The sequence below is a fragment of the Bos indicus genome, chromosome 12 (genome assembly GCF_029378745.1).
Source record: "Bos indicus isolate NIAB-ARS_2022 breed Sahiwal x Tharparkar chromosome 12, NIAB-ARS_B.indTharparkar_mat_pri_1.0, whole genome shotgun sequence".
Taxonomy (NCBI): Eukaryota; Metazoa; Chordata; class Mammalia; order Artiodactyla; family Bovidae; genus Bos; species Bos indicus.
Window position 1 is genome coordinate 25,169,688 of NC_091771.1, and position 26,457 is coordinate 25,196,144.

Below are 26,457 nucleotides of genomic sequence, written 5' to 3' on the forward strand. Positions count from 1 at the left end.
TCCCTCAGTCAGTTCAGTCACTCAGTTGTGTGCAACTCCTTGTGACCCCATGGACTGCAGCACACCAGGCCTCCCTGTCCATCTTCAGTTCCTGGAGCTTACTCAAACTCATGTCCATCACATCAGTGATGCCATCCAACCATCTCATCCTCTGTCATCCCCTTCTCCCACCTTCAGTCTTTCCCAGCATCAGGGTCTTTTCCAATGAGTCGGTTCTTCACATCAGGTTTCCAAAGTATTGGAGTTTCAGCTTCAGCATCAGTTCTTCCAATGAATATTCAGGACTGATTTCCTTTAGGATGGACTAGTTGGATCTCCTTGCTGTCCAAGGGACTCTCAAGAGTCTTCTCCAACACCACAGTTCAAAAGCATCAATTCAAGGATTTGAAAGATGGTGGACGACGTGGACCAGCAACAAACTACCGACACTGTGGAAGAGCCCCTGGATCTCATTAGGCTCAGCCTGGATAAGTGAAGCTACATGAAATGAGAAATGACAGAGAACTTTGAGGCAGGTTACATGCTTATGATCAACATTTAAATATGATATTGGGAGATGTGGAAGAAACTGACAACTATAGAAATTGATGAAACATATGAAGAGATATATAAATCAACAAAACGGAATATTCTGATGCTCTTTGTATGGGGAGACAGTGTTGTGCTAGTTGCCCCGCTGTTGAGAGTTAACTGATAAAAGAACTTATCACATGTGGAAAATGAGCGGTACTGTGTGATTGCCTCTTTGAATATGAAAGATACTCAAGAGAGATCGATGTACATCTTGATACTAAGAAATAACTCAGAATTCTTCCACTCCTGAAATAAGTTGATTTGTAGATAACTCACAGATTCTTCAGCTAAACAACATATTTATTTTTCTCCAACCCCTCCAATAAATGTGATCACCAGGATACAGAGCTTTTTCAGGAGTTGATTTGCTCCACTGTTTTTTGGACAATTTCTGGGTTTCTTCCTTTAAATTACACTTGTCATTTCCTTTTTTTTTTTTTTTTTAAGCATCAATTCTTCAGCACTCAGCTTTCTTTATAGTCCAACTCTCACATCCATACATGACTACTGGAAAAAACCATAGCTTTGACTAGACGGACCTTTTTGGTAAAGTAATGTCTCTGCTTTTTAATATGCTGTCTAGATTGGTCATAGCTTTTCTTCCAAGGAGCAAGCATATTTTAATTTCATGGCTGCAGTCACCATCTGCAGATCTTCCCTACCCAGGGATTGAACCCGGGTCTCCTGCATTGCAGACAGATTCTTTACTGCTGAGCCACCAGGGAAGCCCCCGGATTGGAGGGTTCCATGAGAAAACGGGAAGATGGAGAGAAGGCAAGAGCAGACAGCTCTCTAAAGTGGGTGTTGAAGCCTGCAGTGGTTGCTGGGGGTATGTGGAGTTAGAATAGGGTTTTTTAAGGCAGGAGAATTTTTTAAATTTATTTTTGATTGGAAGATAATTGCTTTACAGTGTTGTGTTTCTGCTGCACAACATGTATACATATACCCTCCCTCCCTCTTAAGCCTCCCTTCCCACCCACCCTCCCAAACAGGAGAAATTTTTACATGACCATATGCTGATAGAAATGATCCTATAAAGGACGAAAGATTTATACTACAAAGAAATGAAGGGTAATTGCTAGAGCAAATGTTCTGGAGTGGCCAGAGAGTGGTTCAGCTTGAGAGCAGTGCAGCCGGTGGCAGGTGATAGAGGGGAGGCTGCCCACTGCGCTCTGGTGCAGGAGTGATTACAGATGTGATGGTGGGAGTCACAGAAGGTTGAGAGGAGAGGAGGGAGTTTGAAATGATTTTCCAGGAGAGCAGGAGAGGGAATAAACCCTGAAGGGTGGGGTTGCTGTGCACACAAGGGTTCACTTGGGGAACACAGTCGCAAATCTAAAGTAAGACCAGTCAGCATGTGTTTGTGTGGTGTTCTCCAAGCGGATCCAGCTACCTGCTGGCCATTTGATTTGGCAGAGATATAACTGGAGAGTTGCACTGAGCAACAGAGAAGGTGGGGGCTGCGGAGTGGAGGGAACATGCCAGAATCACTCAGACAAAGAACCAGAGAATTTTGGCCAGGAAGGAGGACAGCAAGTATACCTTAACGGGACCCATGGATCGAGGTCTTGGTCCTGTCTGGTTAAAAAATCACTGGAACCAGGCAGCAGATAGAGCAGCGAGACTAAGGGTAAGGTGGAAGTGAGAGCAGGTGTAGAGGTGAGAGAGGGGCTACTCAGGGTCCCGGGTGGGCAAGGGGTGCTGTTATTAGTGTAACAAGAGTGCTTTCTCGTTTGTGGGAAAGTCAAGTGCGATTATGAAAGGTTATTGAGAGAACACACACACCAATAACTGCAAGACCTCAGTTCTCCAGCCCTGTCAGCAATTGAGAATCCCATTCATGTGAACCTTCCAGAAAGCAAATACGTAAAGCATATGTTTTATTTTAATAATTCTGATAGGATTCTTTCTAATGGCCAGTTAACTGAGTAGCTTCAGTCATGTTGCTGAAGGATATTATATTCAATACTTGAATAGAATATGGGCAGGGAGCGAGAGACAGGGTGAGATAGAGAATGCGCAAGCACATAAAGGAATAATTTACCATCAGCCAATATTCTCAAAAACCAGCCATTTCCAGGGAGTTAATAAAGTTTTCACAAGGTAAAAAATGTTATGTTAATAAATGTAGGAAGAGGACTCAATTATTCTCTGACCTTGTTTACTTCCACTCAATAGCAATAAGCAGAAACTAATGTCTGAAAGACCCAGAAACACAGTAAGAGACTCAAATTAATGTAACCCCAGATTTAGAGCTCACAGCCGAGGAGTCAATGCCAAGTCGTGTATGCGCCAAGAAGGAGGGAGGGAAGTCCTTAGGTTGATAGCCTGTGACTGGATCCAGATGAGCCCCCTCTAGAACTGAGGGATGAGTGCTCTCAAAATCTGGGAGGATAAAGTTGGCATTTCAAGTGTGTTAAGGGAAGGCAGATTATCCCAGAAACAATGAAGGGACCACTGCTAGCCCTTTGGGAGGAAAAAAACAGCAGTAAAGCTTTATTCCTACTTCACTCAACAAAAGTAAGTCCTAATAAAGATTTAGGAATTTAAAAACTCAACCCAAAAGTCATTAAAGAAAACAGATGAATGTTTTTGTAAACTTGAAGTGATGACTTCTTTGTTTTTTTAACTTATTTTTAATTGGATGTAATTGCTTTACAATGTTGTATTGGTTTCTGCTGTAGTGAGGACTTATTTTAAAGAATGGCAATGAGGTCCAGACCCATGTGATTAAACACACACACATGCACTGTGTAATTTTTCATGTTTCTTGAACACTGTAAATTTTCAATTATTATGACTGACAAGTGGCAGGTTTCCCTAACATTAAAAAAAAAAAAAAAAAAAAAAAAACCTCTTTAAATCAATAAGGAAAAGACAAGTAGAGAGAAATGGGCAAAAGTCATGTACAGTATTTCATAAAGATGAAACGATGAAACATAAAGGAGGTGAATATATGAACAAATGTTTTCACTAGTCATTGATAACAGTGAGCTATTTCTCACCTACAAGATTTAGCAAAGATTATAAACGTTAACACAGTGTTGTCAAGAGGGTGGGAGAAAACTGTCCTAGGTGTGGAAAGGAGCTTGAATTTGCATCACTTCTTTGGCAATGTCCATCAAAATTTCAAATGTACATACTTTTAATACCACAGTTCTGTACCTAGGAGTGCATTGTAAGTTCAAGACTTTCTCCTCCTCCAGAGGGGCCATACAGGACATGAGAAGGGCACGAAAATACAATTTTCTTCCTCCTATTACAACACAGAATTGCCCCTTCTCTATAAATTGAAACCAACTCCTAAAGAGAGGTAATAATCTCTCCCACTTTTCCATGTCATTTAATACAGTCACCACCAGAAGTCTAAGCTTCCCATGTTCCTTTCCCTCCGTTCTGACATCCCCTGTGGCGACCCTGGCACTCCATTACCCTGAACCCAGGCTCTTCTTAATAGAATTCAGTCATTGTCTGATCCTTTGTACTCTACTGTGCTACTTTCTAGACTCACCTTCTACTCCAGTCCTGGGTCTCATCCCCTCTCGATGAGGATGAGATGCTAAGTCCCTTTAGCAAATACCCCTTTCCCTCTTGAACACTGGATAGTCCTTCAGACAGGGTAGATCCCATAGCACAGTGAACATATCTCTCATTTTAACAAACCAACTCAAAAAATCTTTTGACTTGACCTCACATTCTTTCAGTTAATGCTCCATTTCTCTATCTTTGTTAGAGTAAAGCTTCTTGAAAGAACTGTTTCATGCTTTCCATCTTTACTTCCTCACCTCCTATTCTGTCTCTGGCGAGTGTCTTTTTTTTTTTTTTGGCCATGCCATCTTAGTTCCCAGACCAGGGATCAAACCTTCGCCCTCTGCAGTGGAAGTGCAGAGTCTTACTGGACCACCAGAGAAGTCCCTCTCTGGCATGTATTTTTACTGAAGTATAGTTAACCTACTGGGAGGTGCACACATAGGAAGTATACAGCTCAATGAATTATCATAAAGTGAACACACTACATACCAACCCCCTGAGCAAGAAATAGAATACTGTGCACATGACAGAAATCTTGTTCCTTTTTCTTCTCACTACCATTCCCTCCTCCTCCAAAATAACTACTATTATTATTTTTAACACATCGTTTTGGCTGTTTTTGAAAAAGTGTTTTGGAGTAATGCTATGCATATTTCTTTGCCATGTTTTCTTTTGACCAACATTGTATCTGTGAGATTCACTCAAGCTGTGGAGCTGAGGTTAGTTAGATCACATAAGGGCCTAAGAAATCCAGGTAAGAATAAAAAAAAAAATTTTTTTTTCAAAGGGAAAAGAACCCCTTTTCTTTGGAAGGTTTTAATAGAGGAGTGACGTGTCATGATGTTTGCACTAGAAGCTTCACTTGGCTGCTACCCTAAGAACAGACTGTGGGCTGGACGGTGAAAGTGAAACCAGAGACACTGGTTAGGAAGCTGTTGCAACAACCCAATCACACTATTAAATTCTTCAGCTTTAAAAATGCATTTTAGGTCAGTCCCTCAGAGGAGCTAAATCAAAGCAGTAATAAACAGAGCTCAGTGCTGGACCTGTGATAATGAGGCCAGCTATCACAATTTAGGCCCAGAAAATAATTAACACCTTCACAACAAAAATAGCCACTGGAAGCAACTGTAATTTTCAAAATTAAAATAGGATAATTTATGGCTGACAATAAATAAAAGCATTGATATTTTGAAACTATGGATCTTATAAGTAAATACTTCATCAAACGTAGAAATCAAACTCAAGGCTAGAAAAATCAATCTAATTTCAACTCCGGGGGGAAGGATGGTATAGTAATGACTCATCAAAAGCTGATTGATAGGCAGTATTAAAGCTATGGCTTGCCTAAATATACATAATACCCTATCATAATATACATAATACCCATACATAATACCCTATCCAGCTGTAAGGTTTTGCATGTGATTTACATTTATTCTTGCTATTCTCAGCACTTATGGTATCAGAAAGATTTGTCTTCTAGGTAACATGTTTTCAAATGACTCAGTTGAAATCAGGGATTACCTGCGGCTGGATTCTCAGCTATAACTCACATTTTTTCTTGGTTCTGATAATCCTCATCTTTTGAAATGGAAGCTTTAACATTTTTACTTAGATTGAAATATTTGGTTCTGTGTTGGTTTTCACAGCACTCTGGGCAGAAAATGGGACTGGTCTTTGTCAGTTTCAAATCTAGGAACATGACAGACCCCTATCTTAAACTGTATACAAAAATGTACTCAAAATGCATTAAAGACTTGAACATAAGACCTGACACTGTAACACCCTGGAAGATACGTACGGATGAGCAACTCAATATTGGTTTTTGCTATGAGCTTTTGGATTTGACAACAAAAGCTACAATAAACAAATGGGATTACATCAAACTAAAAAGCTTCTGCACAGCAGAGAGAACCATCAACTAACTGAAAAGGCAACCTATGGAATGGGAGAAAATATTCACAAACCATATCTGATAATGGGTAGTGTCCAAAATATACAAGGAACTCAAAGCTCAATAGCAAATAAACAAATACCCCGATTAAAAGACGGTCAAAATATCCCAAGGAAGATATACACAAATGGTCAGGTACATGAAAAAATGTTCCAGATCACCAATCATGAGGGAAATGCAGGTCAAAACCACAGTAAGATATATACTTACACCAGCGAGGATACCCATTATCAAAAAGATAAGAGATGACAAATGCTGGCAAAGCTGTGGAGAAAAGGGAATCCATGTACACTGTTGCTGGGAATGGAAACTGGTGCAGTCACTATGGAAGGCAGCAGGGTGCTTCCTCAAAAACTTAGACCTTGGACCACCATGTGACCCAGCAACCCCCTTCTAGGTATGCGTCAAAGGCAATTCATTCATCGTCTGAAGGAGGGATCTGTATTCCCATGTTCCTTTCAGAATCATTTACAATAGCCAAGGTGCAGAAACAGCCTAAGTGTCTAAGTGTCAACAGTGAACAGATAAAGAAAATATGAAATATTTTATTGTTGTTCAGTCACTAAGTCGTGTCCAACTCTGCGACCCCATAGACTGTAGCCCCCCTGACTCCTCTGTCTATAACATTTTCCAGGCAAGAATACTGGAGTGGGTTGCCATTTCCTTCTCCAGGGGATCTTCCCAGGGGAAGATCATCCCAGGGATCAAACTGGCATCTCCTGCACTGGCAGGTGAATTCTTTATCACTGAACCATCAGGGAAGCCCTATGTATATCACCATATTGTACAACTGAAATTTGCTAAGACAGAACTTAAAAATTCTCTCTAAAACAAAGGTAAATATGTTAAAATAAAATCTAGGAACATGGCAGATAATACCAGACCATTTCTCTGTCCACTGCAGATAATCTGTCTGGAGTCATAGCACCAAGATTTATTTCTGTGAGGTAGCCTCGGTGCCTGCCTCATATATCAACATTAAAGATTAGAATTGTACCAAATGCAGTTTTCTCGTTCATCTACCTATTAAAGACTTATTTCTAATGCATAAATCTGGGCATTTTACTTTCAGGTTCTACCACCTTTGAGGCAAAACCCTTTTAAAAAGTTTTACTTTTTGTCCCAAATTTCTCTCTTGAATTCTCTCTTAAACCCGCTTCTGTCCCCCCAGAATGGTCTTGTCAAGGTAACCAAGAGCCTCGGTGTTACTGTCTCTATACCAACTGCTCAGAATATTTATTTTTTCTACCGACCTACCGAAGACAATTCCTTTGCCCATATCTTCTGATCAAGAAGAGTGATTCAGACAAGAGTCTGAAGCCAGGCTGCACGTGAAATCCAGCCTCCATTATTTCCTGGTGGGGGACTATGAACAGGTTACCCTTCCCTCTCTGTCTTGGTTTTGTCATCTGTGAAAGTGAGGAGTTTGGAGAACCAGTCTCTCCAGGGTGTGGTGAGATTAAATGAGAAGACAGGCCTGGCACACAGGAACTGTGCGTTATGTGTGTTAGCTGTGTTTTTATTGTTGGTGGTGATGATGCTATCGTTGTTCTCATCCGAGGCCAGTGGGCGCAAAGATCTGTGCCAATAGATTCCTGCCCGTGAACCCCACTAGTTGAGCCACTGCCACTGCTGCTTCCTCAGGCTGCTTTGTCCCATTCCTTGCCTGCGTGGGGCACCAAGGGGAAAGTGGCTTTAAGAGAGGGAGGGCAATCACTGAAAAATGCTACCATTAGATTGGCCTTCCGTTTGGAGTCTCTAGGAACATTTTAAGCTTTGAGCCCCTCCACACTGCTGTCCTTAGGCAGCTAAGTCAGCAACCCTCAATCTCTTTTCTGTCAAATCACACAACGGCTGCCATGCACGTCAGCTCTCAAGGGGATGCTCAAGATTCATTGAAATTCCCAACACTGGAGGGAGTGGTAATTTCATCCTGTTCTCTTGTTAGAATGTAAGGGAGAGTGACAATAAGATAGGACAGTTTAGTTGGCTCCAATTCTCTTTTTTTAAAAAATAGATAGTATGCAAGCCTACCTTCACTGTTCGTAATAAGTTACTTTGGACAGTCCACACTGACCACGTCCACCATTTTAACACGCAACTTTCTGGGTGTGATCTGATGGAACAGTGATGTCAGGGAGCTACAAGGAGAGCAGAGGAGGAGAGTGATGTTTATTCATGTTTCCCAGCAAGTCTTACGGGTCCGTCCTTTCCAGCTTGACCCTCCTGCAGGAGCAAAAAGCTTCATGCCAAAAAGGGCTTAAAGGTCTTGGTCTGTCTCTTAAGTAGATTACAACTGCATAGAAGACAGTGTTCAGGTGAGAGCAGTGCTCTCAATGGCTGGAGTCCAAGATAGAGAATAGTCCCAATGTCCTCCTGATGCCAAGTTTTGAAAATAATGTTGGACAAAATTTTCCTGCATAATCGGGATATGAAGCAGATGCAGAGTAATTATGAAAGGGGGAGGTTTGGGGGAAGGAGCTGTATCAAGTCAAAGGAGAAGATGGTAAAAGGGGTTGAAGATCAATGAACATACTGTGCAGAAGAACACAGGGCTAAAGAAAGGACTCGGTTAAAGCAAAACAAAAGTTCAACTCTTTTTTTCTTTTACATTATAGTTTATTACAAGATATAAACTATACAATAGGACCTTGCTTATCTATCTTACGTGTAGTAGTTTGTAACTGTTCATACCAAATTGCTAATTTATCCCTCCCCTCAACCCTTTCCCCCTTTTGGTAGCTGTTTTCTATGTCAATGACTCCCTTTCTGATTTGTAGCTCTTCGCTGCTGGCTCAGATGGTAAAGAATCTGCCTGCAATGTGGGAGATCCAGGTTCAATCCCTGGGTCAAGAAGATCCCCTGGAGAAGGGAATAACAACCCACTCCAATATCCTTGCCTGGAGAATCCCAAGGACAGAGGAGCCTGGTGGCCTAACATTTTCACTTTTTCACTTTCTGATTTGTAGATAGGTTCATTTGTATCATATTTTAGATTCCACGTGTAAGTGACATCATATGGTATCCGTCTTTCTCTGTTTGACTTACTTCACTCAGTATGATGAGATGATCTCTAGGTCCATCCATGTTGCTGCAAACGGCATTATTTCTTTCTCTTTTATAGCTAGTTAATGTCCCATTGTGTGTATGTACGACATCTTCTTTATCCACTCCTCTATTGCTGGACTCTTAGGTTACGAAAGCTGAACTCCACCAACCATTCCTCTTCCTCTCTCTTCAGTTCAGTTCAGTTCAGTTCAGTCACTCAGTCGTGTCCGACTCTGCGACCCCATGAATCTCAGCACGCCAGGCCTCCCTGTCCATCACCAAATCCTGCAGTTCACTCAAACTCATGTCCATTGAGTTGGTAATGGCATCCAGCCATCTCATCCTCTGTCGTCCCCTTCTCCTCCTGCCCCCAATCCCTCCCAGCATCAGGGTCTTTTCCAGTGAGTCAGCTCTTCACATCAGGTGGCCAAAGTATTGGAGTTTCAGCCTCAGCATCAGTCCTTCCAATGAACACCCAGGACTGGTCTCCTTTAGGATAGACTAGTTGGATCTCCTTGCAGTCCTAGGGACTCGCAAGAGTCTTCTCCAGCATCACAGTTCAAAAGCATCAATTATTCAACACTCAGCTTTCTTCACAGTCCAACACTCACATCCATACATGACCACTGGAAAAACCATAGCCTTGACTAGAGGGACATTTGTTGGCAAAGTAATATCTCTGCTTTTGAATATGCTATCTAGGTTGCTCATAACTTTCCTTCCAAGGAGTAAGCGTCTTTTAATTTCATGGCTGCAGTCACCATCTTCAGTGATTTTGGAGCCCCCAAAAATAAAATCTGACACTGTTTCCACTGTTTCCCCATCTATTTGCCATGAAGTGGATGCCATGATCTTCGTTTTCTGAATGTTGAGCTTTAAGCCAACTTCTTCACTCTCCTCTTTCACTTTCATCAAGAGGCTTTTTAGTTCCTCTGCACTTTCTGCCATAAGGGTGGTGTCATCTGCAAATCTGAGGTTACTGATATTTCTCCAGGCAATCTTGATTCCAGCTTGTGCTTCTTCCCGCCCAACGTTTCTCATGATGTACTCTGCATACCAAGCCAGAAAACGCTGTCATCCCTGACTCCTCTTTCTCTCATACCTTCCATCTGATTGATAAGCAAATCCTATCTCAGTTTCACAAGCTTACTAGAACCTGACCACTTCACCCCAGTTCTCCTGCACCCATCATGGTCCAGCCACCAGTATCTCTCACCTGGGTTATTGCAACCAGCCTCCTAACTGGTCTCCCTGCTTCTGCTCTTGTCTCCCTACAATCTGTTTGTTTGTTTTTTTTCTTTCATAGAATAGCCAGATGACCTTGTAAATATTTAAATCCGATGTCATCACTTTGCAAACATCCAATGGCTTCTCATCTCATTCGGTAAAAACCAAAGGCTTTATCTCGAGTCTGAGAGACCTTGTATAACTGTGGTCCTTGTACCCTTTCCAACATCCTCTTGGACAACTCTTCCTTTCTATCACTCTGTTGCAGTCTCGGTGGTCACCTGGGTGTTCCTTGAAAAAGCCCACCACAGGAACTCCGTGTTTCCAGTTCTTTTTGAATGAAGTGTTTTCTTCCCCAGATTTGCTTGGCTAACATTTCATTCAGGTCACTGCTCAAAAGTTCCATCACCAAAGAGTGCTGGCCCTTCTTTATGGGTGCCTCGATCCTAGGCATTCTTTCAGCAGACAATGCCTATGAAAAAATTGGCAATGTCAAAATTTCTAGGTGTTTGATCAGCACATAAAATTGAAAGCTTCTGTCTCAGAGATTAAAGATCAAATATTTGTTCATTGTCATCAGTAAGTACATTGTTCCTTCTCTACTTCAACTTCCTTCTTCATGGTTTTAAAGAATGGTAATTTGGGAAATTAACTTGGGAAATTTGGAATTAAATCCACTTTTTCACATAGCTATGTATTCTTGTAACTAAGGTCTTCCACACTGGCCCTGATTGTATTTTTATCCACTCTTAGTTCCAGAGACCTTTAATTACAAAAGCTACCCAGGGAAGCACAAGGTGAAGGCAATTTTATTGATAACAAAACAGCAAATTAATAGAGCTAATGATTTGGAGTCTAAGATATTCAAGAAGTTTTTTTTCCTCCCCACTTTAAAAACATAGGTAGGTGTAATGTTATGTGGAGTCGGGAAAGTCTCAACTTATTCTGACAGTTTAAACTCCCAGGGCTATTTATTTATGAGGCTTTAGACATTCTGTATGCACCTCACTCAATCACGTGGTGAAAATTATGCTCGGGTGTGACTATCTGCATGACCACACATCCCCTTCTTGTGTTCTCACAGACCTTTTGCGTCTCAAGGGAGATGAGCAGCGGTTGTGGAGTCTGATGAGCCCAGGTCTGGGTGAAAAGAGCCCCGAAGAGGCCCTGGTGGGGACAGAGGGAAGGCACAGAGGCTGTTTCCACATGGGGAGCCTGGGGGAAAGCGTAGCACGTGGTCATTGCAGCACCTCCCACCGCCGGGGTGTGGCTCCCTGGCTGGCTCCCTGGCAACGCTCAGTGCTCTGCTGGGGGCGGGGAGGAAGCGTGACCCTTCTAATGTGTCATGCCCTCTGCCGTTGGGCCTGACAGCCAGGCTCCCAGCCCTCCCATTCCCCCGCCACCTCTGATTAGTATTGAGTTCACTGTCCACATGTGAGGCACAGGACCCAGCTCTCCAAGCAGCCTTCGAATCTACTGGAGACTCCCTTCACAGCCTGCTTTTGTATCTAGAAACCAATGGTTATTAAAGTCATAGGTTCAGTTCCTGCTCCTGGGCCTGGGGAGAGTATTATAGCTCAGTAAACCAGTGCTCCAGGCTTCCCTGGTGGCTCAGAGAGTAAAGGATCCACCTGCGTTGTGGGAAACCTGGGTTCGATCCCTGGGTTGGGAAGATGCCTAGAAAAGGAAATGGCAAACCACTCCAGTATTTGTGCCTGAAGAATCCCACGGACAGAGGATCCTGGAAGGCTACAGTCCATGGGGTTGCAACGGGTCGAATATGACTGAGCAACTAAGCACAGCACAAAACAGTGGTCCAAGCAAGAATCATTTCTTTCTCTGCCACCCGGGCTGTAGTATCATTCTCTTTTTGTTTTCCCGAACAAGGAGGCTATGACAGAAGTACGACTGTAGTGGCTGATTATGGCCAGATTGGGGAGACTTCTGTGTTAGTTACTACCAACACCCTGAATGCCCTGGGCCAGCAATCTTCAGCTTCCTCAGTTGTAAAGAAAGAAAGAAAGTGAAGTCGCTCAGTCATATCCCACTCTTTGTGACCCCATTTTGCGTACTGGAGTGGGTTGCAATTTCTTCTCCAGGGAATCTTCCCGAACTAGGATCAAACCCGGGTCTCCCGCATTGGAGGCAGACACTTTTACTGTCTGAGCCATCAGGGTAGTCATCAGTTTTAAAGGAAACATTTAAATAAGTTTTTTTTTTTTTAATTTTATTTTTAAACTTTACAATATTGTATTGGTTCTGCCATATATCGAAATGAATCCACCACAGGCATACACGTAAATAAGCTGTTGAAGTTTGAGTCCCTCTCTAAACACCTACCAAATTCCGAAAATTGAGGAAGTTTCTCAGACTGAGATCAGTAGCAATTCCACCTGCAATTTCCAAACAGCAATGTCCTCTTCAATGTCAGGGAAAATTAACTGTGGTCGATTTGGCAGGTATCTATCTATTTTGGTAAAAATTTTACCATCTTTTTTTTTCCCCCTGTTAAGTACTTTCCATGCGTTTTTCTTATGTAATGCTTAACACAGCTGTGTGAGAAATATTATCACTTTCATTTCAGAAATGAGACAAAACAAGATTCCTGTAAGTTTTCCAAAATTTTAGCACCAGTGAGTCTGGTATTTGAATGCATTCTATGTGTAATTGACACTGGATAGGTTTAATTCTTATTCAGGATCAGAATTCGTTATCTGAAATTTGAATGCTACTGTTTATCTGTCCATACCTAGTCAGTCTTCAGACTTTTATTCACTTTTCAGTTTGAGGATTTGACTCTCTCATAGGTGATTGGAGGTATCAAAGTATACCTTTTTAAATTGGCAGATGAAACAGTAAAAGGTTAAACAGGAGAAAAGGGAGATTAATGGCACTGGAAATGATAAAAATGCAAAATGCCTACTAGAGAACAAAAATTTAGATCTTTCCAAACACCAAAACAAGCATTTAAAAGAAGCAAGGAAGACACACCACAGTAAGAATAAAGCAAGGTGAATATAACATAACCCACATAAAAATAATATAACAGAATTGAGATCCAATGAATCAATCATATCAATAAATATGAGTGGATTTAACTTACCTATTAAAAGAAAAAATTCTAATTAGCTCCTAAACCAGAGCCCAAACCTATACTATTTATAAGGAACATAAGGAAATGGCAACCCACTCCAGTGTTCTTGCCTGGAGAATCCCAGGGACGGCGGAGCCTGGTGGGCTGCCGTCTCTGGGGTCGCGCAGAGTCAGACACGACTGAAGCGACTTAGCAGCAGCAGCAGTAGCAGCAGCTAGAGCACTTGTGTTTTAAGCCAAACTTGTGGACTGGGCTGTTTGGAGACTCATTGGAGACTCCACTCATTATGATGGTCCCTTGTAGAATTACTCAGACTGAAGTTTGCAGTCCCCAAACAAAGAGATGGGAATACCAGACCACCTGACCTGCCTCTTGAGAAACCTATATGCAGGTCAGGAAGCAACAGTTAGAACTGGACATGGAACAACAGACTGGTTCCAAATAGGAAAAGGAGTATTTCAAGGCTGTATATTTTCACCCTGCTTATTTAACTTCTATGCAGAGTACATTATGAGAAACGCTGGGCTGGAAGAAGCACAAGCTGGAATCAAGATTGCCGGGAGAAATATCAGTAACCTCAGATATGCAGATGACACCACCCTTATGGCAGAAAGTGAAGAGGAACTAAAAAGCCTCTTGATGAAAGTGAAAGTGGAGACTGAAAAAGTTGGCTTAAAGCTCAACATTCAGAAAACAAAGATCATGGCATCCGGTCCCATCACTTCATGGGAAATAGATGGGGAAACAGTGGAAACAGTGTCAGACTTTATTTTTTGGGCTCCAAAATCACTGCAGATGGTGACTGCAGCCATGAAATTAAAAGACGCTTACTCCTTGGAAGGAAAGTTATGAGCAACCTAGATAGCATATTGAGAAGCAGAGACATTACTTTGCCAACAAAGGTTCGTCTAGTCAAGGCTATGGTTTTTCCAGTGGTCATGTATGGATGTGAGAGTTGAACTGTGAAGAAAGCTGAGCACTGAAGAATTGATGCTTTTGAACTGTGATGCTGGAGAAGACTCTTTGGAGTCCCTTGGACTGCAAGGAGATCCAACCAGTCCATCCTAAAGGAGACCAGTCCTGGGTGTTCATTGGAAAGACTGATGCTGAAGCTGAAACTCTAATACGTTGGCCACTTCATTCGAAGAGCTGACTCACTGGAAAAGACCCTGATGCTGGGAGGGATTGGGGGCAGGAGGAGAGGGGACAACAGAGGATGAGATATCTGGATGGCATCACTGACTCGATGGACATGAGTTTGAGTGAACTGCAGGATTTGGTGATGGACAGGGAGGCCTGGCATGCTGTGATTCATGGGGTCGCAAAGAGTCGGACACGACTAACCGACTAAATTGAAACATGGTGCTGCTGCTGCTGCTAAGTCGCTTCAGTTGTGTCCAACTCTGTGTGACCCCAGAGACGGCAGCCTACCAGGCTCCCCCATCCCTGGGATTCTCAAGGCAAGAACATTGGAGTAGGTTGCCATTTCCTTCTCCAATGCATGAAAGTGAAAAGTGAAAAGTGAAAGTGAAGTTGCTCAGTCGTGTCCAACTCTTAGTGACCCCATGGACTGCAGCCTACCAGGCTCCTCCGTCCATGGGATTTTCCAGGCAAGAGTACTGGAGTGGGTTGTCATTGCCTTCTCCACCCAAACATACTGAGAGATGCTAAAATATCCTGTGGTATTTATTGCAGCATCTCCTAGAAATATTTAAGATTTTAAAAAATCCTACAGTATCCTTATTACAGATCCCCTTGGGGGACATTCCTACCTTGCTTTTATTCTCAGAATAATTTTATGTTTTTTGAGTAACATGTTAGTTTTCATCTTACAGTTAAGCATGACTCCTGGCAAGCTTGGCCACAAGTATCTCCACTGGAAACAAACGCATGTCATTATTTTATTGTTTTAGCCTCACCACTATTTTGTTTTACATTATCGCCTATACTTTTCTTTCAAAATTACCAGCTCTAATTTTTTTTTAATTGAAACAGAATTGACCTACAACATTATGTTAGTTCCAGATGAGCAACAGAGTAATTCATTATTTCTATACATTACAAAATGATGACCATGGTAAGTCTGGTTACCATCTGTCACCATAAAAAATTATTACAATATCACTGACTGTCTTCCCCATGCTGCCATGCTGTTCACTTCATCCTTGTGACTCATTTATTGCGAAACTGGAAGCCTGTATCTCTTAATCTCCCTATCTCACTCATCTTCCCACCCCTCTCCCCTTTGGGGACCACTTGTTTTTCTCTGTCTGTGATTCTCCTTCTGTTATGTTTGTTCATTTGTTCATCTTCTTTCTTAGATTCCACATCTGATTGAAATCACCCGGTATTTGTCTTTTTCTGTCTACTTACTTCACTTAGCATAATCCCTCAAAGTCTATAGCTATTGTTGCAAACGGCAAGATTTCATTCTTTTTACAACTGAATAGAATCCCGCTGGTGTAAAGTTTTCTTTTTTTTGATGCTTTGTCAGACAGAAATTAGCATAGAGTGATGCTGGTCTCTAGATTGAGTTGGGAATTATTCCCTTCTCTTCAATTTTCTTGTAGAGTTTGTATAGTATTAGTATTATTTCTTCTTTATCTGGTATAATACACCAGTGAAGCCATGTCGGTCTGGAGTTTCTTTGTGGGAAAGTTTTTAAAGTACAAATTCCATTTCCTTCATAGGTAAAGGGCTATTTAAGTTATCTCTTCTTGACAAAGCTTTGGTAGTATATGTCTTCATTGTCCTTCTGTTCTAAACTGTAGGATTTGTGGACATAAAGTTGTCAGTAATACTCCCTTTTTATTACTACAGTACCTGTGAAGTCTGTATTGCTATAACCTTTGCATTCCTCATACCGGTAATTTGTATATATCTTCTCCTTTTTTTCTCATGGTTTCTTTAGATGTTTACCATTTTATTGATCTTCTCAAAGAACCAGCTCTGGTTTCATTGATTTTCTCTATTGTTTTGGTTTTTCATTTTATTAAAAATAAACAAAATAAACTTTATTAATTTTCTAATCATCATTATTTATTTCCTTAGGTTTTATTTTGGAAAACTAGTTAGAAAGACCAGGGGTATCTTATGTAGAATTTATAATGAAAATTAATTCCTTTTGTCTATATGGTTTTAGGAATAACATTGACTTCTTAGAGAATAGGGCTATTTGCTACTTTATTAATTGTGATATTGAGAAGAAATGACAAGAAGAAGCATAGTATTGCAGTTTGTATAGCTTGTTCTAGAGTTGTATAAGGGCTATGCATACTTTCCAGATTTAGCATCCTGAATCTTTAGATCTGCCTTTTACCAATGTGATGAATCATATAATTTCAACAATAGCTGATGCTAAGAAAAAAGGAAATAAAGAACAAATTGCTTTCAGGGTTTTGGTAATTTCTTTACAAATACAATAACCACTGTAGGAAAAAATATTTGTCATGTTGACATATTAGTTCAATTCTAGCTGTGAATTATTACATTATGTGACTCCACCCTTGAGAACATTTCTTTTTTGTTTTTCCTACCCACTTGCTTTTTATTCACCTTTCCTGAACTGCATTTGCTTTCTAACTATTTTCTAGGCTTAATGGTTTAGTGGAAGGAACTCTGACTTTTGAGACAGATTTGCTCCCAAATCCTTAACCTGCCACCTTATAATTTTTGGAACTTTGGAAAGTTACTTTATTTCAGAATGAGTCCAATTTTCTTAATAAGTAAAAATGGAACTGAAAAGCTTATGTCAAAAGAATTGTTGTGAGGATTAAATGGTAGAATACATATTAAGTGGTTGTCATATAGTAGATTCTTAGTAAATGTAATGCTCTTTTTCATTGTGTAATGATGAAAATACATTAATACAATATTTTGATTTGAAGCTATGATACAATATATTTAGAAGCTTGGATCTACTCTTTTCTAATAAATGTAGCTTCCATCATTACATGTCAATGCTTTTGTTAATTTCAACCTAATTTCAATCTCTTTGAAACTGATAATTCACACTTAAAGTTGAAATCCTGAGATGGTTCCTCATACTTGTTGCAAAGAAAGAATTTAATGTGTAAGTAGACTGTTATGAAGCCAATACAGTTGGTGAATTATGCCTTCCTAATTGTATTGTACAGTTATATCAAATATGAAAAAACAGAGAGGGGGAACATGACATTTACTTCTATATTACATGCTCCATAACTGGGAGGTAGAATGGAATTAGAACATACTCTTTTGCCAGCCCTTCACTCTTGCTTCCTGTGGTCACTTCCCAAATAACTTTAAACCTAAATTCTAGCTATTACATCATTTCAGTTGTCTTCATCCATCCTTTATTGAGCATCTGAATTAGACACCCAAGCCACCAGAAATCTTGTACTTCCCATCTCTTATTGTAGCTATTTTGTTGACAGTCAGTAACAAGCTCACTGGTTTTGGCAGAACATTTCCTGTGGTTACATGAAGTACATATTTTCTGGCTAGCATGTGACTAGGGACCACTCTCAACTTTGAAAAGCCACAGTTCTTTGCAATGTGGATCCATAGGTAATTCACAACATGCCTGTGAATTTTTTCCAGGCTGGTAGGAGAGCCCTGCTGAAGCTCTAGATCTCTTTGATTTCTGTCTATGACTTGTCAAAGTCAAAGTGTTAGTCACTTGCTTGCTTAGTCACTTAGTCATGTCCAACTTTAGGAGATCCCATGGACTGTAGCCCAGGCTCCTCACTGTATGGGGTTTTCTAGGCAAGCATACTGGAGTGGGTTGCTATTCCCTTCTCCAGGGGATCTTCCCAACCCAGGGATTGAACCTGGATCTCTCCCATTGCAGGTGGATTCTTAACCGCCTGAGCCACCACGGAAGCCTGTCTATGACCCCTGCTGCTGCTGCTGCTGCTAAGTCGCTTCAGTCGTGTCCGACTCTGTGCAACCCCATAGACAGCAGGCCACCAGGCTTCCCCGTCCCTGGGATTCTCCAGGCAAGAACACTGGAGTGGGTTGCCATTTCCTTCTCCAGTGCATAAAAGTTAAAAGTGAAAGTGAAGTCACTCAGTCATGTCCGACTTTTAGCCACCCCATGGACTGCAGCCTATCAGACTCCTTCATCCATGGGATTTTCCGGGCAAGAGTACTGGAGTGGGGTGCCATTGCCTTCTCTGTCTGTGACCCCTAGATCCTCTTTAAAAGGAACCTAACCTGATTAGGTCAAGCCAACCCACACTCAACAAGTGGGGGTTATATTGAGTGTGTGCACAGAGATGCAGAAATCTTGAGTGGCATCTGAGAATTTTTCCTACCAGAAGTTCTTGTATTTACCTTTTAAAAAACTTAGGTTGGTTTTATTTTGTTGTTTTCTTTTTAACATCTGATATTAGATGTTTAGTTCATTGGTTTTCTAATGTGTTTTCTAAGTGAGTGTTAGTTGCTCAGTCATGTCCAACTCTTTGCAACCCCATGGACTGTAGCCCACCAGGCTCCTCTGTCCATGGAATTCTCCAGGCAAGGATACTGGAGTGGGTTTCCATTTCCTTCTCCAGGGGATCATCCCAACCCATGGATCAAACTCAGATGTTCTGCATTGCAGGCAGATTCTTTACCATCTGAGCCACCAGGGAAGCCCCTGTCTTTTCTAAAATCCATAAATTTTTTTCTTTGAACAGTGTATTATTGAAAATATATTTGAAAAGTTTCAAATGTATGGGTTTTAAAAATTAATTTCCCTATAATAACTCATTTCTGTCTTAAATGCATTATAGGAGAGAATAGTGACTATCTGACATCAATACTTGGGAATTTGTGGATTTTTTCCATTTTCTTATTATAATTCTGTCAATTCTTGACTTATATCATTGAGATCATATTTTGTTCATACCAGCTCACAACCAATGTATGTTCTTGATCAATTGAATCTTCATCACTAGAAATTTTTAGCTAAAATATTTTCATCAGTGACCAACATATAAACTTATTTTATATATGTTTGTGTTAAAATATACCTTATTTAATGTATATTGTTGAAACATTAACATTGAACTCAAGCCAACAGCACTGTAATCCAGGACTGAATGAAGCTTCCTTAACACGTGGATTTTCTCCAAAGGCTCATCACGGCTTTGGTGCTCTTAGGGACACTAGGCAGCACTTAGGCGCTAGCTTGGGGGACATTTTCAATAACAAAATCACCAGCAAAAAGCACAAAAGTGGGGAAAATGTGGCACTAAATAGACTGTGAAAGGACACATGTTTAGACTATGAGAGCTGAAATTCGACAGAGGGTCATTATACTTGACCTCAGCTGGGAACATCTGTGCAGAAACTCAAATATTTTGCCACTCTGTGCATGGCCATGAATGACCATGAAATTGCTACAAATATTGATTTTGGATTACAAATAAATTTTAGGAGGTAGGAAAATTTGCAAATATGAATTCATGAACATTGAGGATCAACTGTAGCTGGTCTTTTTTTTTTTGGTTTACAGTGGATTTAAGTTTTTGACACTGTTGGCTTCATAAATCTGGGCTTAATGTCTGTAATCAGTTCTTCAAAAAGCTAAGCCATATCTTCTGCCATATCGGCATATCTTCCATATTGGCAGAGGATAAGATGGTTAGATAGCATCACTGACTGAACAGACGTGAATTTGAGCAAACTCCAGGAGATAGTAGAGGCCAGAGGGGCCTGGCATGCTACAATCCATGAGGTTGCAAACAGTCAGCCATAACTTAGCAACTAAACAACAGTAACAAAATATCATCTTTGGATATTCCTTTTCCCATTCTCTTCTGAGACTCTATTTAGATGTTTTTTCTTTAAACTTTTTACTAAATTATTATTTATAACTCAACTATTAGTATCTTTTGTCTCTTCATTTCTCTGTGTTGCATTGTGAGCTAATTTTTTGGATCTCATTTCCAGTTTGTTAAATCTTTCTGTAGTTGTACAAATTTGCTAAACAAGCTGTTGCTCAGTTTTTAATTTCAGTTATTTTATTTATAATTTTTACAACCTGTTTTAATACTTTTTTCAAATACTCTGGGTCATTTTTTAATAATACCCACTCTTTGCTTGCAAGCTGTATCCTTTCTTCTACATACATATATTTTTATAACCCATGTTAGATAATTACTTTGATTCTGTCAGAAATCATTTTGATTCTGATTCTATTTTTTTCTTCTTTTTCTAGTTCATACTCCCGATGCCTTCTTAACTGATATATTTTGTGATTTTTCTTTTAAGCCTAAGCCTATATTCTTTGCAAGTTTATCAGTGGTGATCTTTGAGGCTGACGTTGAAGATGGATTTCTTCAATGAAGACCTAGTCTGTTTCTCCTGAGTGCCTGGGGACCATTTTTAATTGAGAACTCGAAGGCTTTGGGGGCCCTTAGGAAATTTGACTTTTGGCCACAAACCTACATGAGGCCCAGCTTGTGTATCTAAATTCTTAGAGAATCGTTTCCTCCCCTGTCCTTGGCCCATCTCTTGCTCCTTGAACAAGCGGCTTCCCACTCAGTTTTCAAAAGACTACTTCTTGGAATCATACTCTTCCACCTGTTACTAGGTAACTTCAGGTCTCTTCTTAAATGTTACTTCCTCAGGGAAGAGATGCTCTCTCTGAAGCTCTTTGTTCTTTTCCCTCATGGTACTTAGTGATATTGGAACTAAAGAATTATTTGTGTAAGGTGTACATACCATCCTACTCTCTAGAGACTGTCAAGGTCATGGGCAGGGGACTTGCAAATGTACGTCATGGTTGTACTGCTCCTTCCTAGCACAGTGTCTGGCACATTGAAGACACTCAAAAATTATTTATTGAATGAATGGATGAAGGAATGGAAACTTGTGAGTGATTTATAGTTATATCTATAAATATCCAGGACCTCAAAATATCAACAAAGATATAATCCTAAATATAAAAATGTGAATTTCAGCCATCACCGGTTCTCTAGATACTCATTTGCTGTAGAGAACATATTTGCTGTAGCTAATGCAGCCTGCTGTGACCATGATCTGTTGAAAGCTTTTATCCACACAAGAGGAGGATGTTGGTGTGGTATTGATCAGGTTGACGGGAGGCTGGAGGGGTCACTGGCAATGTGATGGTGACATAACGTGTCTGGAAGGATCCCGCTCAACAGGTTAGAAAGGTGGATCCAATAACGACACACAATTTAACAAGGAAGTTACAGAGCACTGGACTTAGGCCCTGTGAATCTAACTGAACAAATACGAATTGAGAGCCCTTAAGAGCCAAGCACGTGAGACACATGGAGATCTTAATTAACTGGATGGGTCAACGGTGCAGCATGCCTGCAGGCACACTCATGTGCTCTTTGGCTGCTTTAACAGAAGCAGCGTGTAAAGGACAGTTGAAGTCGTGGCAGACGCCCATCACCACCTGGGGCCAGAGGCAGGTGTCGAGGGAGGTCCTGACAGCTGCCCAGCACTGACGCTTCCAAACCATGTCATCTAGGAAACAGTTGAGGGGCTCGGGGTTCCTTGTGAAAGTGGAGTGGAGCAGAACTTGGTAGAATACAGTAGGCTGTCAAGGAGAGGCAGGGCCATTAGATCTGTCCTCTGTAGATCCAAAGAGAAGAGCCAGAACCACCAGGCAAATTTGAGGGAAGTGATTCTAGGTTTTAACTTGAGGCTCTGCCAGCAGGCGAGTGGGTTGTGCTTAGCGCCCCTTTCCTAAAGGAAATCACACATCGGAAAGTGGGATGTAAGCTTTGGGACGCTCTCTGTCCACTTCAGGAGGGCCTCTCGGGGTGGCAGGTCCCTGGCTCCTTTGTACAGGTCCAGAACTTGTGAAGTTGGGACCCGTATCATCATGTGTGATGTGCCAAGCCTGAGAGAAACGGCCAGATAAAAAACTAGTTTTAGAGATTTTTGTCCATCATATCTAGAAACCCCTGATCTATCCTAACTCTCAGAAGAGAACCTCATTTCTCTTCTGAATGTGCCATGTTCGGAAGCAGCCGAAGGGAGGCTGAAAGGCCCCTTGTGGTGTCTGGGATTCATTCACAGGGTGGTGAAAACCGGACTGGCTGCCACAAGGTCCCTCATCAGGGAGTTGCTTTCATTCAGGAAGAAGGCAGAAGTAAGTGTTCTGTAATTAGAGGCGATTAGGAAACGCTGTGGGAAATGCCGTAAAGAGCCTTTACCAGATGGGAAGAAATACAAAGGACAATTAAAATGACGATCATATTCTATAAAACTATTTCCCACTGTTGTGGTGGGCACTGAATATGCTGGGTATCCCAACCCAGGAGCACAGCATGTCCCAGAGGACATGTAGAGGGCTGCATGGTCCCGGAGGAGGACTGAAGAGAGATGATGAACAGGACAGAGTACATTCCCCCTCCTAGAGGGAAAAACAGGAAGTGCGTCTCATTGCTAATATCCCTTATTCTGTAAACCTCTTTGAATCTGCATGATTAAGCACATTTTCTATGAAGAAGCCAATAAAAGGTACCTGAAAAAAGAGGTGTCAACTAAAAATTATTATTCTTTAGTTCTCTTTATCTTTCCTAGCCTCACCTGAAAACTTAATTTCAAGAAAATGAAAAAACACATTTAGATCAGATTGTCCATCAACTTTGTGAACGAGCATAAAGGGCAAATATTCTCATGAAAAGACTTGCTCAGAGAGGACAAGCTGATGGTACCCATCACTACAGAAAGCAGCATTCACGAAAGCAAGAGTTGTTCTTGCTCTGTTATGAAATAATAAATCCACTGGTTAAAAAATTGCATTTTTCCAGAAGAGATTACACTTCACATTAGAATTTGGTATTGCTTTATAGGCCATAGCGATTGGAAAACTGACTTGAATCTTAAACACAGGAATTTTTTAAAAATGGAGTTGGACTTGAGATTTATTAGCTACATGACTTTGGGCAAATGAAGTAATCTCCCTCTGCCTAAATTCCTTCATCTCTTAGATGAGGATAGTAATGCCTAACTTGAATGGTTCTTAGGAGGATGGAAGAAGAAAATGTACAAAAGCCCCCCAGCACAGCAAAGAGCAAGCACTCAATTAAGAGTTGCCATCGACAGAACAATGTCCAAGCCACTGTCATCTTGTGGGGTGCAGCACTGTAGCTGCTCAGAGCAGCAGCTGGGGTACACAGCGTTAGTTTTAGGGAGTTCCAGTGAGATCTCTGTTGCCTTCAGATTTTCATGGAGGAAAGGATGGATTGATTCCAGTCATGTCTTTGATCAGTACCCTGGTGATATATAGAAAGTAACATCAAAAAAAAAAAAAAAAGAAAGTAACATCAGTTTTTGAAAATTATTTGAACAAGGAGTTTCCTGGTTAAATTTCATTTAAATCAGGAATTATTATTGAATAGGAGTTAGATATGCCACACTGGAATAATTTAGGCACTTCTGTAGTTACTTGGGGGCTTTCCGGGTGACACCAGTGGTAAAGAACCTACCTTCTGATGCAGGGAACACAACAGACAGGGGTTCAATCTCTGGGTCAGGAAGATCCCCTGGAGGAGGCCATAGCAACCCACTCCAGTTCTTGCCTAGAGAATCCCCTGGACAGAGGAGCCTGGTGGGCTAGGTTGCTGCAAGTCAAACATGACTGAAGCGACTGAGGATGCAAGCAAACCCACTCCAGTGGGTTTCTTGCCTGGAGAATCCCATGGACAGAGGAGCATGGCAGGCTAGTCTGTGGGGTCGCAAGAGTCAGACACGACTGTGTGACTAAGCACAGCACACATAGCTACTTCCATTAGGTTACTGGGTACCACTTAGTGCCAGCCTGCTATCCTGACTAAATGATATGACCAAAGTATAGTAGCTGGTGGGTACTATTCAGTGTGCCCATCTATTTACTTATCAGTTACCCTTTGGTGTCATGAAAGGGTTAATAATGCCCAAAAGTTTCTAGTGAGAGCACTTTACAACTGAGAGGATCAAACTCAAAAGTGTTTCTTTGGACATTATCTGCATATCCCAGGTTGAAGAGCTAGGACAGAGGAAAGATATGGTTGAGTTACTTAAAGTGCTTAACAAATGACCCTGATAGAATACCCATAGGGGTTAGGAGAGGGAATATATCTCTTGGTTTAGCATTTTGGCAGAAATCACTTGGCATCTGTCATTGGAAAGATAAACAGAAACTCTTATTTCCCTTCTCATAATACACTTGGTTCCTTACTTTCTTCACACTTACCCCTTGGCCTCGTTTTGATTAGAATTTGAAGGAACAGTCTCAGTACTTTGCATGTAGTTAATTTGGTGAGTTTATTGTACTCATCCCTGGGCTATTCAGGAGTTCAAAAATAAATATGCAGCACTTGTTGAATATGTAACATGCATCTCATTTGAGCTGCATTTTATAACAAACGGTAATTATTTAGTATTTACATAATACTTCGAAAGTAATTCAGAATAGCTCTTATTAATAATAACTAGTCAAATATACATAATGGGCTCAGCTGATAGAAAAAAAGTTGATTTTCCATTAAAAGATGTAAGCTCAGGAAGAGAGAGAAATACCTGCGTATTTGTGTATGTGTGAGTATTTGCGACAAATACACGTCTCAAGGGGCTTCCCAGGTGGTGCTAGAGGTAACCTGCCTGCCAGAGCAGGAGGCATAGGAGACCCAGGTTCAATCCCTGGGTTGGAAAGATTCCCTGGAAGAGGACAGGGCAACCCACTCCAGTATTCTTGCCTGGAGAATCACAGGGACAGAGGAGTCTGGTGGGCTATAGTCCAGGGGGGTCGCAGAGAGTCGGACACGACTGAAGTGACTTAGCACACACACACCCACACGTCTCAGGGGACATGGCCCACAGTCAGGAGATGAACTGGACCTGAATTCAGGCAGCCCACTGAACAGGCTAAGGTTTCACGGAAGTCTGCGACCTGATCCCACTCCTTGGACTTCTGTGCAAAATCTGGAGGAAGCTGTGAGCAGTCTGGGCTCTGACAACATTCCTGCTCCAGGAGGGAAGGCTTATGTGAGTTCATGGGGCTTTCCAGTGCGGACCACTAGCCTTGGCAGCCACGAGGTGTCCAGTAGCGAAACTTGGCCTCTAAGTTATCAAAGGCCTGCTGTGACATATTCAGCTCCAAGCAGAGGTCACAGTTTCAAGGATGACTCAAGTCCCGGGTTCCAGTGGAGTTGATGGGTGGGATCTATGCGCAGATCTGGCCCTTCCCAATTAGGGGGCCTGAGGGTGACCCTCGTGTCGGTAGGTAGGGAGGGTCTCCTGGGTGAGAACTGATCACAAGGCCATCACGTTGGCTTCCACAGTTTTGGGAATGGCGTCAAACCATGAGGTCACATACAAGTGTGTGTACCCTGAGGGGAGAAATGTTCCTCCGCTCCCGTCGCCCGGCCTGCCCTGAGGAGGACACACCTCACGTTCCCGGTTCAGACCCGGTCCACGTTCTCTCTCCCGGTCCCCAGGTCCACCACCGACCGCCGCCTGTCTCCAGACAACCACTCCCGGGGCCCGGGAGGTCAGGGGGTTTGTCCAGCCAGACGCAGCGAGGTCGCCGTGGCAGGCCAGGGCGCGGGAGGCGGGGGCCCGGGGCGCAGCCGTGGTGGGTGCGCCGGGCCTGGAGGGGCGGGGGCGCGGGGCGCGCACGCGGAGGAGGAGAAGGAGGAGCGGGGCGGGCGAGCGAGTGAGCCACAAGAAAAGGGAGCGCGCCCGCCGCCGCCGCCGCCCTCCTCCGGAGAGAGGCAGGAGTGAGGCTGTGCGAAGCGCCGCATTTCAATGAGGACCGGCCGAGGCGCATCCCTGTTCTAGCGGCTGCAGCCCAGACGCCCGCGCTCCTGCCGCCGCCGCCCAGCCCCGGCCCCGCAGCCCCGCGGCCCGGCCGCGCCCAGCCCGGCGAGGACAGCGCACTAGGCGGCCCGAGCGCGGCCACAAAGACCCCCGGCGGCGTCTCTCCGCGGACCGGTGCGTGGTTTGCCTTCGCCTGGGGACGAAAGCAGTGGGGAGGGCCGGCCGGGGGCCCCGCTGGGGGCCGGGCCAAGCCTTCTTCTCCCGCAGCTGCGGG

General features: G+C 42.3%; 1 protein-coding gene and 1 pseudogene across 2 annotated transcripts in view; both read left to right on the plus strand.

Moving 5' to 3' along the window:
- The window catches only part of DCLK1 (doublecortin like kinase 1), a 432,884-nt gene that overhangs the window by 51,773 nt on the left and 354,654 nt on the right, over positions 1–26,457 (plus strand). The window contains exon 1 of one of the 2 annotated variants that reach the window (XM_070800189.1): positions 26,070–26,357. The exons of the other annotated variant lie outside the window; for it this stretch is intronic. The gene's annotated coding sequence lies outside the window, so the exon portion shown is untranslated. Of the gene's footprint in view, positions 1–26,069; positions 26,358–26,457 lie in introns of those variants that run through there. 2 annotated transcript variants of the gene reach the window in all.
- Positions 42–1,400, plus strand: LOC139186136 (U6 snRNA-associated Sm-like protein LSm3 pseudogene; annotated as a pseudogene).